We start from the raw sequence: 16,758 nt of genomic DNA on the forward strand, positions 1-16,758 counted from the left end.
TGAGTTGTATTCTTTTTTAGAGATTGCTCCCTGGCAGATGGATTAATAATACCTTATCTCATAACAAAGCATTCTGAAAACTAGTATAGATAAAATTACATTGAATTATTAATTGTGTAGACAGCCTGAGGTTAATAATGATTCTGAGCTGCTCACATTTCTGAAAGCACTTTATTCTTCTAGCCATAGCACTGCCCGAAACAATTACTAAGTCAAGAAATGAGAAGGTAAAGTTACATGGAACTGAAATCATAATTAGTCTCTGACCTGGTTTTGATACCAATTAAGTTCTACTCTTCTATTTTCTTTTAAATAATGCAGATGTGCCTTTCTCTTCTTTTCATAAATATGTTTTAATATTTACTATTAAATGATGTCCTGTACCACATGGCACTAATCCAGGGGCATCGCTAATGAGAACTTAATAGGTCTTAACAGTTTGCCATTAGGCAGTTCCAATGTCAACAGCCCAGAGAGGTTAAACTGATACACATAAATTGTCCCCTTTGCCTTCTCTTTCCACAGAACGCTCTGAAGCAATTCATTTTACCCTGGGGGTTTGATCAGCAGGAAAATTCTAATTTGTTTCTTCACTGTCAGTCCCTAAGGTTACATTTCAGCAAAAGTTGTGAAATGCACAGGATCACTGTGATCTTGACAAATAATAGATATAAGCTAGGATTTGAGGTTCAAAAAAATAAATAACTGAAACTGACCTTTGAGGAAAATTTTGATATTGAGAGAGAATGGTAAGCAGGTTAATGAGATATGATTTCTGCCCAGGAAAATCCAATAATCTTTAAATATCAGAGTAGCATCTTGAAAAAGCTCTGTTGGCCTAAATTTAGGATTTCTATTCTGACTACACTCCTGAAGTAGCTCTATGGCCTCAAACTTAAAAAAGAGCCAGTAGAAGAGTAACATTAAGATGTTGACAGAGGTTGTCCCTAATTTCTGTTCCCCTGACAAGAAGGCCAACTAACAACTTTCCATAGGCAAGACACCGTTGTGAAAATCCCAGAACCTGGGTATAAAGGTGAAGCAGTCTCCCAAAACACAAAGACTGGGAAGAACCCCATTAAAGGAGTTAAGAGTAACAGCTTTGCTTTGACTGCATCATGCCCCACCCCCACCAGATTGGTGTAGTGCAGCACCAAGAACGCCCTCTTGGGCCTACTGTTTTTCCAAAGGGAAAAAGAGACTGAAGGTGGGCATTTGCATTTGCAGTATCGCAAAACATTTTTTAAGAGGCCCACACAGATCTTACCTCACAGGGATCACACAGAGAAATTGTGGAACTCTAACATTGGGGATCTGACAGAAATTGAAAGGGGTAGAAAACAGTTATTAGTGCTTAGATCTTGTAGACCCAAAATCTTGCTTGCAGCAGCACCCAAACAGAAATTTCAGCCATTGGCTCTATCCATCTGTAGAACTGAGCCAGTAGCTAGGTCTGGCTAGGGAACTTGATTGATAGTTCTACCTGATTTGAGTTCTCAGCTAAAGGGCCATACTGGCCATGGAGACTATTCTATATTCTCACCAAGGCAGGGGAGCAAAATTAGCAGCCTTACTCAGTTTCAAAGCATAGCTTCCAGTCTCAGCCCACTGGGAAGTCTGGCCACAGATGCCTGTCATCTGTGTGTACCAAGGAGCCCAGTCTACAGCATTAACTACAGTCTACAACCATTAACCCTGAGCCTTGGAGCCCAGTCTACAGCACTGTCTAGCCACAGAATCCAGTCTAAAATTTCAGCAAGCAGAAGACCCCACCCTAATTGCTGCCTGATTGCTGAACACAGCCTGTAGCCTTACCCAAGCAGGAAGCCCAGCCATGATCCTGCCCAAATATGGAGCATATTCTGGAGCTTTACCCAACAGTGAAGTCTGGACAGTCACCCAGCCTAATCACACAGCAATTTCCAGCAATACCTTACTGTAGGGTACAGGTGAAAGCTCTACTTGATGAAAGAGCCTGACTGCAACCAGCCACAAGGTCCAATGCCCAACACTGAAACATAGCCAATGACCTCTGTGAAGCCTAGCCTGCAGCCCTGCTCAACTTCAAAACACAGCCTGGAGCCCTGCCTGACTACAGAATAGAATCAAAGAAACTATCTGACCATGAAGCACAGCCTATGTCCTTCTTAAACATGGAGTTCAGCCAGCAGCACCAACCAGTTAAGAGCAAAACTAGAGGCCTGACTGACCAGAAACAATGAAAGACCATAGCCCATAGCCTGCCCAATTGCAGATTTTCAACCAGTAGTATTACCTCACTAGGAAACACAGCCTATGATCACACCTGACCAGACGTGATTGTAGAGATAAGCTAGTGGCCCCATTTGATGACATAACACACCCAGCAGACTGTGGAACATAGCTTGCAGTGGTTCACCCAACTATAGAGCCCAATCAGCAGCACCCTCCTTGACCTCAGAGCACAGGCAGTGACCTTACCCAACTAGAGATGTAATAGCAAGCCTGCCTATCCAGGGACACTACCCGCTGATCCATCCTGGAGTCCAAGTTGAACTGACTGGTGAAGGTCCTCCCTTGAAAAGGAGAACCTGTAACGTCTGAACAACTTATTCAAATGCACAGATACTAACTACAAGGATACCATGATTACAAAGGATCAGATAAACTTCACACCAGCAATGGATACTATTAAACTCTGATAACTGACCCTGAAGAAATGGGAATCTATGAATTGTCTGACCAATACTTAAGAATAATCCTTTTAAATAATGTCAGCAACCTAGAACACAGACAGACAACTAAAAGAAGTAAGAAAAATAATGATGAAAATAAGAAGTTCCAAAAAGACACAGAAACCATCAAAAGAAAAAGAAAACAGAAATCCTAGAACTAAAGATATGGCTAATCTGAAGAATTTAATAAAGAGCTTCTACATCAACTCAACCAAACAGAAGAAAGAATCAATGATATAGAAAACAAATTATTTTAAATTCTTCAGTCAAAGAAGCTATTGGGGAAAAAAAATGAAATAGGATGAAGAAAGACCACATGGACAGGACTGAAAGTAACAGTATTCTCATTATAAGATTCCTGGAAGAAACAGAAAAGGATAAAAGGATAGAGCAGTAATGGTTGGGCATCTCCAAGAATTTGGGAAGAGAAATGAACCTCCAGATTCTTGAGGTCCAATAGAATCCAAGTAAGTTGAATTGGAAAAGGGTTGCAATGAGAAATATCATAATTGTCAAAAGTAAAGGACAAAGACAGAATTTTGAAACTAGCAAGAGAAAAGCAACCCATCACATACAAGAGAGCCCCCATAAGACTATAAGTGGGTTTCTTAGCAGAAGCTTTATAGGCCAGGAAAGAGTGGAATGATATATTCAATATACTGAAAGAAAAAAAACTGTCATCCAAGAATGCTATACTGCCAAACAGTTCATAAGAAATGAAAGAGGGATGCCTGGGTGGCGTAGTGGCTGAGGATCTGCCTCTGGCTTGGGACATGATCCCAGGGTCCTGGGATCGAGTTCCACATTGGGCTCCCCTCGGAGGGCCTGCTTCTCCCTCTGCCTATGTCTCTGCCTCTCTCTCTCTGTGTCTCATGAATAAATAAATAAAATCTTAAAAAAAAAGAAATTAAGGAAAAACAAAGGCTTTCCCAGGCAAACAAAAAGTGAGGGAATTCTTTATAACTAGACATGTCTTTACAAGAAATGCTAAAGACAGAACTTCAAGTTGAAATGAGAGAATGCTAATGAACATTGTAAAAACATATGAATGTATAAAACTTATAGGTAAAGGTAAATATAGAGTTAAAGTCAGATTCTGTAATATTATAATGGTGGTGTATCAACAAAATTCTAGTTTAAAAGTTAAAAAGCAAATTATTATTTATTTTATTTTATTTTTTTTATTTATTTATGAAAGTCACACATAGAGAGAGAGGCAGAGACACAGGCAGAGGGAGAGGGAGAAGCAGGCTCCATGCACCGGGAGCCCGACGTGGGACTCGATCCCGGGTCTCCAGGATCGCGCCCTGGGCCAAAGGCAGGCGCCAAACCGCTGCGCCACCCAGGGATCCCTAAAAAGCAAATTATTTAAAAATAACTATAACTATCATAATTTGTTATTGGGTACAAAATATGAAATGGATATAAATTGTAACATCAGTAACCTAAACTGTGAGGAAGGAAAAGTAAAAATATTAAGTTCTGTACATTGTTTTGAGCTTAAAATAGAATGTTATGAAAACATTTTATGTAAGTCTCAAGGTAACCAGAAAGGAAAATCCTATAGCTGATACAGAAGAGATTATGATAAAGGAATCAAAGCACATGGCCACAAAATCATCAAGTCACAAAGGAGGAGAGCATGAGAGGAAGCAAGAAACAAAATATCTGGGATAGAAAGCAATTCCCCCTCTCCCACTGCCCTTTCCCATACTTGTGGTCTCTCTTTCACACACCTTCTCTTTCTCTCTCAAATAAATAAATAAACTCTTTAAAAATAAAATAAAATTAAAATGTTCAGAAGAGACACAAAAGGTCATTATATAATGATAGGGGGATCAAATTATCAAGAAGCTAAAACAGGGCAGTCTGGGTGGCTTGGCGGTTTAGTGCCACCTTTGGCCCAGGGCTTGATCCTCAAGTCCCGCATCAGGCTCCCTGCATGGAGTCTGCTTCTCCTGCTGCCTGTGTCTCTTCCTCTCTCTCTCTCTCTCTCTCTCTCTCTCTGTGTGTGTGTGTGTGTGTGTGTGTGTGTCTCTCATGAATAAATAAATTTTAAAAATATTTTTAAAAAAAGAAGCTAAACAATTGTAAATATTTATGCACCTAATATCAGAGCACCTAAATATATAAAGCAAATCTAACAGAACTAAAAGGGAAATATACAGCAGTATAATAATAAATGGAGCTTTAATACTCCACTATCAACAGTGGATAGATTATCTAGACAGAAAATCAATATAGCAAAAGCAGATTTTATAACAATATACACCAAATCGACCTAATAGACATATACAGAACATTGCATCCAACAACAGAAGAATACACATTCTTTTAAGCACACACAGAACATTTCCAGCATCTATCATGTTTGGCCACAAACCAAATTTCAACAAATTCAAGAAGATAGAAACTGTATCAGGAATCTTTCCAAACATAATGGCATAAAACTGGAAATTAGTAATAGGAGGAAAACTAGAAAATTCACAAATATGTGGAAACTAAACAACACATTCCTGAATAACCAATGGGTCAAATAAGAAATCAAATGGGTAATCAAAAATACACTGGGACAATACTTCTGAGGAAAATGGTGAAATAGGAAGATAATAGGCTCACCTCATAGATAATACTCAGATTGGGGATTAAGGACTTAAATGTGAGACCTGAAACCATAAAAATCCTAGGAGAGAGCACCGGCATTAATTTCTCTTACATTGGCAACATTTTTCTAGATATATCCCCTGAGGCAAGGGAAACAAAAGCAAAAATAAACTATTGAGAGTATATCAAAATGAAAAGCTTTTGCACAGCAAAGGAAACAGTCAATAAAACTAAAAGACAAGCTACTGAATGAGAAAAGCTATTTTCAAATGACATATCTAATAAAGGGTTAATGTCCTAAATAAATAAAGAACTTATAGAACTCAACACCAGAAAAACAAATAAACCGATTAAAAATGGGCAGAAGACATGAACAGGTATTTCTCCAAAGACATACAGATGGCCAACAGACACCTGCAAAAATGCTCAACATCACTCATCATGAGGGAAATGAAAATCAAAACTCTAATGACATATCACCTCATACCTGTTAGAATGGCTAAAATAAAAAACACAAGAAACAAGTGTTGGTGAGGATGTAGATAAAAAGGAAACTTCATGCACTGTTGGTGGGAATGCAAACAGCCACTGTGAAAAACTATATAAACATCCCTGAAAAGATTAAAAATAGAACTACCATATGACCCAGTAATTCCACTATGGGGTATTTACCCAAAGAACATGAAAACACTAACTCAGAAAGATATATGGACCCTTGTCTATTGTAGCATTACTTACAATAATCAAATTATGGAGGCAGCCCAAGGGCCCACTGATATCCATATGAATGGATAAAACAAAAGTGTATATGTATACTTTGTATATATACAATGGGATATTACTCAGACATATAAACGAATGAAATCTTGCCATTTGCAACAACATGGATGGATCTAGGGGGTATAATACTAAGTGAAATAAGTCAGTCAGACAAAGACAAATACCATATGATTTCACTTATATGTGGAATTTAAGAAACTAAACGAACAAAGAAAAAAATAGACAAACAAAAAAATAAACCCATAACGATAGAGAATTGATGGTTACCAGAGGGGAGGTGGATGGGAGGGGTGGACAAAATATATAAAGGGGATTATGAGTACATTTATCTTGATCATCACTAGTAATGATGTATAGAATTTTTGAATCACTATATTGTACATCTGAAACTAATATAATATTATACGTCAATTATACTGGAATTGAAATTTTTCAAATTAAAAAATATATATTGAGTCAAGTAAAAATGGAAACACAACATACCAAAAATTATGGTATGCAGCAAAAGCAATTCCAAGAGGAAAATTTACAGCTAAATACATATATCAAGAATAAAAATATCAATCAACCAAACTATACACGTCAAAGAACTAGAGAAAGAAGAAGAAACTAAGCCCAATGTTAGCAGAAGAGAGGAAACAATAAAGATCAGAGCAGAAATAAATGAAATTGAGGGTAGGAAAACAACAGAAAATATTTTTAAAACTGTGTTGGCTCTTTAAATGATAAAGAAAACTGACAAAACCTTAGGTAGACTAACAAGAAATTTTGATAGAGGATTCAAATCAATAAATTTATGAGTTAAAGAAGAGACTTTAAAAGAGATATCCCAGAACTATAAAGAACCATAAGAGATTACTATGAACACTACACACCAACAAACTGGACAACCTCGCAAAATATAGATGAAGTTTTAGAAAGGTAAAATTGACCCAGACTGAGTCATGAAGAAACACAGAAAACCTGAATGATAACCTAATTGACCATTAGTAATGATAACATAATTGAATCAGTAATTAATAAGCTCCCAATAAAGAAAACTCAGGACCAGAAAATTTATGTTTGTTTTTTTTTAAGATTTTATTTATTTATTCATGAGAGTCACAGAAAAAGAGGCAGAGACATAGGCAGAGGGAGAAGCAAGCTCCCCACAGCAAACCAATGCAGGAGTCCATCCCAGGATCCCGGGATCAAGACCTGAGCCAAAAGCAGATGCTCAAACACTGAGCCACCCAGATGCCCTCCACTGGTGAGGTCTATAGAGAATAAGCTGGTGGAGGGACTGGGGAGAAGCGCATGTAGTCCAATGGTTATAATATGCAATTATCATATAAATAAGTTCTGGGAATATTATGTACCATATGGTGGCTATAGTTAACAATACTATATTGTTAACAGTTGCTAAGAGTAAATCTGAAAAGTTATTAGTACACTCATAAGCAAAATGATAATGATGTGAGATGATGGATATGTTAACCAACCTTATTTTGTTAATAATTTATCAGTATAAGCATAAGTCAAATCATCACACCATAAACATTAAACTTACACAATGCTATATGTTAATGATCTCAACAAAGCTTGAAAATAAAAAAAGCAATGAAATAAATACTTAATACCAAAAATAAAGTCAACAGAAATATCAGGTTACTTGGTGGTGATAAGGCATTCCTTCTAATTCTAAAACTGCACAACTCTAATTTAAAAGTGCATTTTCCTTCATCATGAAATAGGATGTCAAAATTAGTAATTTTTAAAAGTAGAGTGGGATAAAGGAGACAGAAGAAAATAGTATTAAATGTGTTCTAACCTAGGTGTTTATTTACTATCAAAAAAAACATTGAAGTAAACTCTCTGCTCAGTAGTTTGCCAGAGTATAACTTTTAGTTAATACAAGCACATTTTGAGAGAATAGGTGCAGTCTTATATTTTATAATACAAGTCAACATAATTTAGAAATTGTACATAGCGGGGCTATGTGGCTCAGTAGGTTGGGCATCTGACTCTTGATTTTGGCTCAGGTCATGATCAAGGTCATGAAATTGAACCTGCATCAAGCTCCGCATTGGGTGTGGAGCCTGGCTGGGATTCTCTCTCTCTTTCTCCCTTTGCCCCTGTCCCCTCCCCACCACTAAAAACAAGAAATTGTTCATAGTATATGGAGAAAAATGTTGAGAAATAATTTTAAAGGAATTAGTGTTAGAAGTATTAGAAGTACTCAGTACTGGGTGTTTACCCCAAAGATACAGATGTAGTGAAACAATGGGACATATGCACCCCAATGTTCGTAGCAGCAATGTCCACAATAGCCAAACTATGGAAGGAGCCACGATGTCCTTTGACAGATGAAAGGATAAAAAAGAGGTGGTATATATATGTATATGCATATATGTGTATAATACATATATATATTATATATATACACAATGGAATATTATTCAGCCATTCAGAAGGGATGAATACCCACCATTTGCTTTGACATGGATGGAACTGGAGGGTATAATGCTGAGTAAAATAAGTCAGTTGGAGAAAGATAATCATGATATGGTTTCACTTATATGTGGAACATAAGAAATAGCAAAAGAGACTATAAGGGAAAGGAAGGAAACTGAGTGGGGAAAAATTAAAGAGGAAGACAAACCATGAGAGACTCCTAATTATGGGAAACAAAGGGTTACAGAAGGGGGGTGAGGGGCTGGGGTAACTGGGTGACAGACATTAAGGAGGGTATGTGATATGATGAGCACTGGGTGTTATACTATATGTTGGCAAATTTAAATAAAATACTTTTTAAAAAGAAGTACTCAGTAGAAAGTATTAGAAGATGTGGTCTATGTTCATTAGGCATAAGCAAAGGGAAAATAGGTATAAACATAAGACATGGAATAACATTATCAAATTTAATTGTGTATGTGAAATGTGTACATGTATAACATCATAGAAAACCATCACCTCCTCCTATGACCTCATTAATTAATATCGACCACCAGGAGTAACAGCCTTCATTCATATCAATGCATGGAATATGCATGTGAATCCATTTGTTTGTACTTTTTACACCCACATTTGTATGTACATTGGCTTTTGCAAGTGAAAGTAATATCAAACAAAATGTTGAGTCTAGATAGATAAGGAAATATAATTAATAAACTATTTCAGCTGAGCTGGAAAGAGACACTTTGCCTTGTGATGAAGAAAGTAGCTAAATAATTGGCTTTTCAGCTGAAGAAACACTAACATCATATTATCAATGATGTAAAATTACTGATCAGTTTCCACCATGCTTTGAGTAGCCTTAAGGTCGAAGAAATTATTATAAATGCATCTGCTTGCTATAAGGGAAATTGCTAAAGGGAAGAAAAGAAAAACATCAGCTAAAATTTCCCTATTAAACATTTTAAAAAGAATTTCCCTATTCAGCTCTTTAAAAGCCTACTTAGTTACAAGATGACAGTTTAAAATATTACAGCAAAAAATCAAGGTGAAATAAATGGCTATGGTAGTACTGCCACCAGCTAGACCCTAAGATCTGACCTTTACTGCCCACCTACTTATACTCACCAACCTTGTCCCATATTTTCCCTTAAGCTCTTCTTTCCAGCTTATCTCTTAACTCAGGCAAATGGAAAGCAAAACTGCTTCTTGAGTAACTGCACCTGCCCAGACAAGACCTCCAGTAGGCCCAGACCACTCAGACCAGTTTGAGCTTAACTCCTGACTTGTATCTGTGCAGATGGACCATGGAGTGACCTCTGGTGTGACCAATGATAACCATTACCTCATTAGAATACTAAAATCTCCAGCCAAGGAAGGCACAAGCCTTGTTTACATAAGATACAATGTATGTATTGGCATGTTTCCTTAAGGCACATGTGCAACCTTCTGCCCACCTCTATATACATCTGATGACAAAGCTTCCCTGTCTAAATATTCATCCTAACCCTAAATAAAAGGAACCTTAAATAAAAGGCTTGCTTGGGGCATCATGGCTTTGGACACCATTCTTTGTGATCTCCTTGTGTGCTACAGATCAACTTTTCTTTGTGGGACAACTCAACCTGGTGTCGTTTCTGACTCACCAAGGAAAAAACTCATGTTGGTTCCATTACAGTACTATGAATTGGTAATTGTACTGGCACCCCAAAGACATCACTAGATTCTGGTTGGACAGTGTATATAGGGCTGCCAGCAGTCATAAAGAAACCAATATATTATGTATTTGGACAGATAAGTCATTTAAAGCCCCGTCTAGTGGTGAGTTTACTGATACCTATATACTTCTGCCTTGAGGAAAACTGGCTCTCAGAGGCTCTCACCCCTTTCTTCTAGCTCTATAAGTGGACTTCTACTACATGTCTTTTTTCTGACCAAGGCTCTCCTCTGGTACCACCATGGTTGTTGGAAACATCACTTAATATCTCCATACTTTAGTTTTTGAACCCACAAAACAATGGGCATGTATATAATGACCTCTCAGATTTTCAGAGTTCTCATATTCCCCAAGTATTAAAAGTAAAGATAAATAAAATGGCACTTTTAATTCAATATGTCTACCTTTGTTTAATTTTTAGGTCTTAGAAAACATTGTTTTCTACTGGCATTCAGTTTTATTGTTAGTTAATAAGATTAATATTAGAGCCTAACAAGTATGTAAAGTGGCATTAGATTTTCTTTTTTTAACTTTGGTATCTAAGACATTCATTCCAAACTTCTAAAACCAGCTCCCTAATTTTAATTTTGGTTCACAACATAGTTTTAAACATATGTTTATTTAAATTAGGCTTGCATATGCATTGTCATTCTGTTTTATTAATAATTCCATCAGATTTTCTCAAAAGCCACATAGAGGAAGACAAATATTAGCCACCAACTCCCAGAGTGAAGTAGTCTTTCTCAGAGAAAAGCTCAAAGCAATTCAACATTGCTGAATCAGGCAAGTGCAATGATTGATTGCAGTCAGCTATCAAAACAGCTGTTATGTCACAGCTAGAAGGGTGGCAGCCCATGCTGATCAGATTAGAGATAAAGGTCAGATTATGTATTATCAGAGCCACTTGTGTATCTGGTACTAATGCCATTGTCACTATTATTCATGACAATGGAAAAAATAGCATTCAGTTGCTAATGCCACAGAAATGGCATTATCAAGGGGAAAAAAAGAAATTGAAGAAACAATTCTGTGTGTGCATTTAAAACAATGAATATTTATCTGGGTGGTATAGTTGATTGAGCATCTGACTCTTGGTTTCAGCTGGGGTCCTGAAGGTCCTGATCTCAAGGCTGTGGGATCGAGCCCCTGCATCAGAATCTGCTTAGGACTCTTGCTTCTTCTGCCTCCCCCCAAACCCACCTGCTGCTTTCCCTCTTTCTCTCTCTCTCTCTCTTTCAAATAAATAAAAAAAAATATTAAAAAATAAATAAATAAAAATCAAACAATGAATATACCATAAAACATGTCTAATAAACATGGGGAAAAAATCTTAAAAATTCATGTTCAACCAGTATGTTTGCTTGTTATAAACCTAGCATTAAAATGGAATGAATCTTTTCAAATTGTAAAAACAAAACAAAACTTTTCCTAAATCACAAGGAATAAGTTAGTCAATGATTAGTCTTTAGAACAGAATTAGATTTGCCTCTCATCATTGGCTTTAATAGACATAAAACAGTTATTAAATATATATGTGGTAATCTTTGTTGAGAGTTATAAAACTTTATACTCAGAACACTTTACCACTTTTCTTCCTCATAAGAGACCTGTAAATGGAATTTAAATTTGATATTCTTTATATAAGTGTTTTCTACTTAAGAATAGTAGCATTAATAGAAAATTATAAAAAAAAAAATTCCAGATTAAAGTTTTCTTTCTTGTTATCACTTAAGAGCATACTATTCTGAGGCATAGATCTTATAATATAGAATAATCCTGATACATGAGTGTTGGATATCAAAAAACTTTTGATCAGTCTATCAAATTTCTGTACATCTTGTGAGCAAGGCACTTACTACCCTTCAAGGATGTTTGTATAGTGAAGCACTTGAGAAAACAAGAGTCGGATAGTGCTTCCTTCTGTAGCAAAGAGTAGGTATGCTTGTTGTCCATGAAAGATTCAGACTCTCAATGCTCCTATTTTGTCATGCACCTCACTGAGTATACAAGTGTCATCTACCACTCTTCATATAGCTCTGAAGACAATGGGACTCAGGAAACATGCAAAAGTGCTAGTACTTTGGCTACTGCTATTGCTGTGAGCATGTTCCTGTGAGTGGAAAAACTATCCTTTTTCTCTGATGCCGAAGTCTTATATCTTTACCAGGATCCATTAAACTGTGACAGACAAACTTGTTAACTTGAAAGTAGGTAAAATCTCAAACCATTCACAGATCTTTGTACAAAGAGACCCCAAATTGACTGCTAACTAGTTGAGTCTCTTTAGAATTGTGGCAATCTGAATCCATTTAATAACTTCTTGTTTATTTTTTTTAAGTCATAGACATCTATAGCACAAAATCTGTGTTAACCTAAACAATTCTTGAAGATGTACAAGGTATGGGTCATTAGAAGAGACAGAATGGCTGATTCTATTATTATGGGAAACATGGCCTCTGCCACATACAATGATTCATGTAAGATTTCACCCAAACTGGAATGGAATGGGTTTAGATATTGGGCTGCCCAAAACGAAATTATTTAGTGCAATATAAGAAAGTGAAAAAAAAAAAAAAAAAGTAAACTAAAGTAAAAAAAGAAAACAAAACCCTCCACCAATATGTCTATGAATTCTAGTACATTATAAACAATTTATGTAAGACAAAAGTTTTACTACTTCTTGTAAGTTTATATGGCATAATATATCCAATATGTTTCAAAATTATGACACTTCTTTATGTTTTCATTCTCTTTACTACCTCTGGTTTATTTTTCCTCCTTGGGCTTAATTGGTTGTATTACATTTTCAAGCATTCACTACTATAAGAATAAATACACTTAATGTTTCCTAAATTCCTCAAATATAAAGATATAAATGTCTAAATATATAGTAGTCTAAGTTATCCAACCCCCAAATCAGATATTCATTCAGCTATCTAATTTATGAAAGCAGCCTTCAAAATCAAATTTAATCAAATTAGATTATACTGAACACTCTAAAGAGGATGACTAAAATAAATTAGGTAGGTAATTAGGTACCCCCAGGTACCTAATTTTGCTGCCTCTGCCTTGCCTTATCCTATAATGTGGTTGGTATTTCATAATTTTAAACTGCATCAAATAGACACTGGTGTCTATTTGCTCTGTTCCACTGGGATTTATAAATCCCAGATAAGTTATCATTGTGTACCTCTCTAATACATGTAACACAATATTTGGCTCACTTGTAGGTCATGAAAACACTTCTGTAATTCATCTTTTATTTTATCATAGTAAAAATAAGTCCTGAGATTCAAAGTTACAAAAACTGTAAGGAAAAATTATTTAAATTTTTATCTTATAATTTAAAAATATAGGTTTCACCACAATTTATAAAGTCTTTATCATTAATCAAGTGATCAGTTGTGCTGTTTATGCTCAAAGTAATTATAATAATAAGTTATTTTCACAGCAATGATAAAAATGAATGGGCATCTCTTACTTTTCCTTCTAACACCTTTAAGTTAATTAAGGCTTGTTTTTTCTTGATAAAGAAGACTTAGACTAAAATAACCACTTAGACCACTCAACACTTAAGACAGAATCTGTGACTTCAGGCCAAAGTTTCCTTGAAGTGGCACTTTCCCAAAATTATTTCTACTCCTCTCAGGAGGCACTACTTGAATGGTGTGACTACCATTAAAAATTACTGTATTGAATGATGGGTTAAATCTCAGCAGAAAAGTTGGAAAAAAGTACTGAAAAAAGTAAGGGGCACAATTCCCCCACTAATCAAATACTCTGTAAGTTGCTCCCCTAGATATTAGTCGGTAAGTAGAAATAGAGAGAAGCATAGTATACCTTGAGTGATAAGGACTATAACAAAAGTATGTATAAAGGTCAATGAAGCACAGAGGATGGGGTGATTATTAGCATAGAAAAGATGAAGGAAAGTCCAGGCAGTAAGAACTGCCTGGGCAGGAATGAAAGAGCATGACTGTTTAAGAAAATAAAAATTCAATATGCCTGAAATGGCAAGTAAAGATCTTAAGAAGAATGGAGAGGAAACTGGTATGATCTATGAAAATGAATTCAGGATGAATCATATATGGATGAATCTAACATGCTACATCTTCAGCTTAAAACTCTAAGCTTCATTGACATGGCATTAATAACAGGTTCAACCAATTCTTCCTTTTTATGAATTTCCTCCTTTACTTTGTCATTTATCCATCTTGGTTGGAACTGTGTGAGCTCCTTTCTCATCTGTATGTGAAACATTATTTCTAGAAAATATTCTTTATTTTTCTTCAAACTTTATATTACCATGTCATCATTATCTCTACCGGGATATTCTGAGTGTAAACTACATGAGTTTCTTCATTTTTTGTTTCATACTTTCTGCTATTGCATCCAGTAAGTCTTTCAGTTGGGATGTACAGATTATTAATTTACTATTTTTAATGTAAAATATATCAAATATGCAAGTGCCTAAAACATATACAATTAACAAATATAAGTGATACAATCATACTCATTCTGGCAAACTTATTAATTTTTACAATTATTCACTCTCCCATTCTGAAAGAGAATTCTACATCCTTTGCTCTGTATGTTGTGAGTTGCAATGTCTTCTGCTGAAGGGGGGTACTGTCTGGCCCCATTAAGATATGGCTTAATCACATGACTCTGACAAATGGAAATGCATGGATATGATGCAGTCCACATTCAAGCAGAGACTTTGAGAGTCACTACATGATTCCAACAGCTCTCTTTCTTTTTTCCTGTACTTTCCAGAGAGGGAACATCTCCAACTTCGGCCTGGATTCAAAAATGAAAAGACATATGGGGCAGAAGCAGGGGAGCAACTGACACACAGTCAACATGTAACCTAAATGGCAGATAAACTTTTGTGTTGAAAACTAAAAGAAATTAGAAGCCATTTATTATTGCAGCAAAACTAATACATGAATGTCCTCAAAACCCAGGTTAAGGTAGAGCAGATAAGCATTCATTAAATGTTGGTAAGAGTAGGGTTGTAGTAGAAGCAGGTAAGTAGTTAAAGACAAAGGATTAAATCTTAAATAGAAATCTGTAATGGCAGGCTTCCAGAAGGAGGAAAGGCATGGGGAAAGGATTGAAAATTCAGTATATGTTTCAATATGGGATTGAAACAATTGCAATCCATATGGAAAATAAAATAAAATTGAGTCTTTGCCTTACAGCCCAGAAAATTCCAGGTGGATTAAGGACTTAAATGTGTTAAGGAAAAACCTTTTTTAAATATTAAAGAAATATAAGGCAATATCTAACCTGTGATTAAGAGTGGCTTCTTAAATAAAAAATAAAATATACAAACTAAAAAAGATTGATAAATTTTGTTGCATTGAAATTTTAACTCTTAAATAAAAATCAGGTAAAAGCATTATTTATTATTTATTTTTTTTTTAAAAAGCAGTTTTTAATAAGGTGACAGTCTGAGAGAAGCCACCCAACCTACCAAGAATTAACAGATAACATAAGTAACTCCTGAAATTAATATGAAAACAAAAGCAATGCAGCTAGCAAAAGGAACAATAGATAACAGAACAATTCTCAAAAGGGGAGGTCAAAATAATTAATGAATATATCATAAAAAGTTTAATTTCACTATTAATTAAGAAAATAAAAATTAAACCAACAATGAGAGACTTCAGACTGGCAAAAATGCAAATACCCAACAATATTCAACATTGACCAGAGATAAAGAAAAGGGAACACTCGGCCACTCCTTGTGGGAACATAGCAGGTACAAACATCTTAGAGAGCTATTAGACAATATTACAAAATGCTGATGTGGTAGACAGAATAACGACCTCAAAAATGTCAGTGTCCTAAACCTAGGAACCTATGAATATGTTAGGTTACAAGCAAAAGAGGATTACAGTGGCAGATGGAATTCAGGATACTGATCATTTGACCCTTCATGGCTTCTCAGCCTTTTGGCTAAGATCAAGTGTGATCACTTGACCTTAAAATAGGGTGATTATTCTGGATTATCTAACTGGACCCAATGTAATAATCTGAGTTCTTAAATATGGATCTTTCTCAGCTCTAGTCAGAGGGAGATCTGACTATGGAAGATGTCCAGGGAATGAAATGTGAGGACTCAACTCTTCATCGCTGGCTTTGAATATGGAAGAAGGGTATCACGAGCCAAAGAATGCAGACAGCCTCTAAAACCAAGAAAAGGCAAGGAAACAGATTCTCTGTACAGCTCCAGTAAGAAATGCAGCCCTGCTGAAACACTGATTTAAGCTCAGTGAGACTGTGGCATACTGAGAGTCTACTGAAAAATAAGATAATAAATAAGTGTTGTTTTAAGACAGTCTGTGATAATTCATTACAGTATCCATAAAAAACTAATAGAGCAGGAGAGGTACATGCCCTATTAGTCAGCAATTCTATTCTAAATATAAGCTCTTGAGAAATTCTTGCACTTTTGCACAATCTGATATGAATACAGTTGTTCATTGCTGTACTTTTTGTAAT

General features: G+C 35.7%; 1 long non-coding RNA gene across 1 annotated transcript in view; it reads left to right on the forward strand.

Moving 5' to 3' along the window:
* Positions 1-16,566, forward strand: part of LOC144287946 (uncharacterized) — a 34,413-nt gene extending 17,847 nt beyond the window's left edge. The window contains exon 3 of the long non-coding RNA XR_013355818.1: positions 16,319-16,566. This is a non-coding gene — a long non-coding RNA (uncharacterized LOC144287946). The remainder of the gene's footprint in view (positions 1-16,318) is intronic.
* Positions 16,567-16,758: the final 192 nt, after the last annotated feature.

Source organism: Canis aureus, chromosome 17 (assembly GCF_053574225.1).
Source record: "Canis aureus isolate CA01 chromosome 17, VMU_Caureus_v.1.0, whole genome shotgun sequence".
Lineage (NCBI taxonomy): Eukaryota > Metazoa > Chordata > Mammalia > Carnivora > Canidae > Canis > Canis aureus.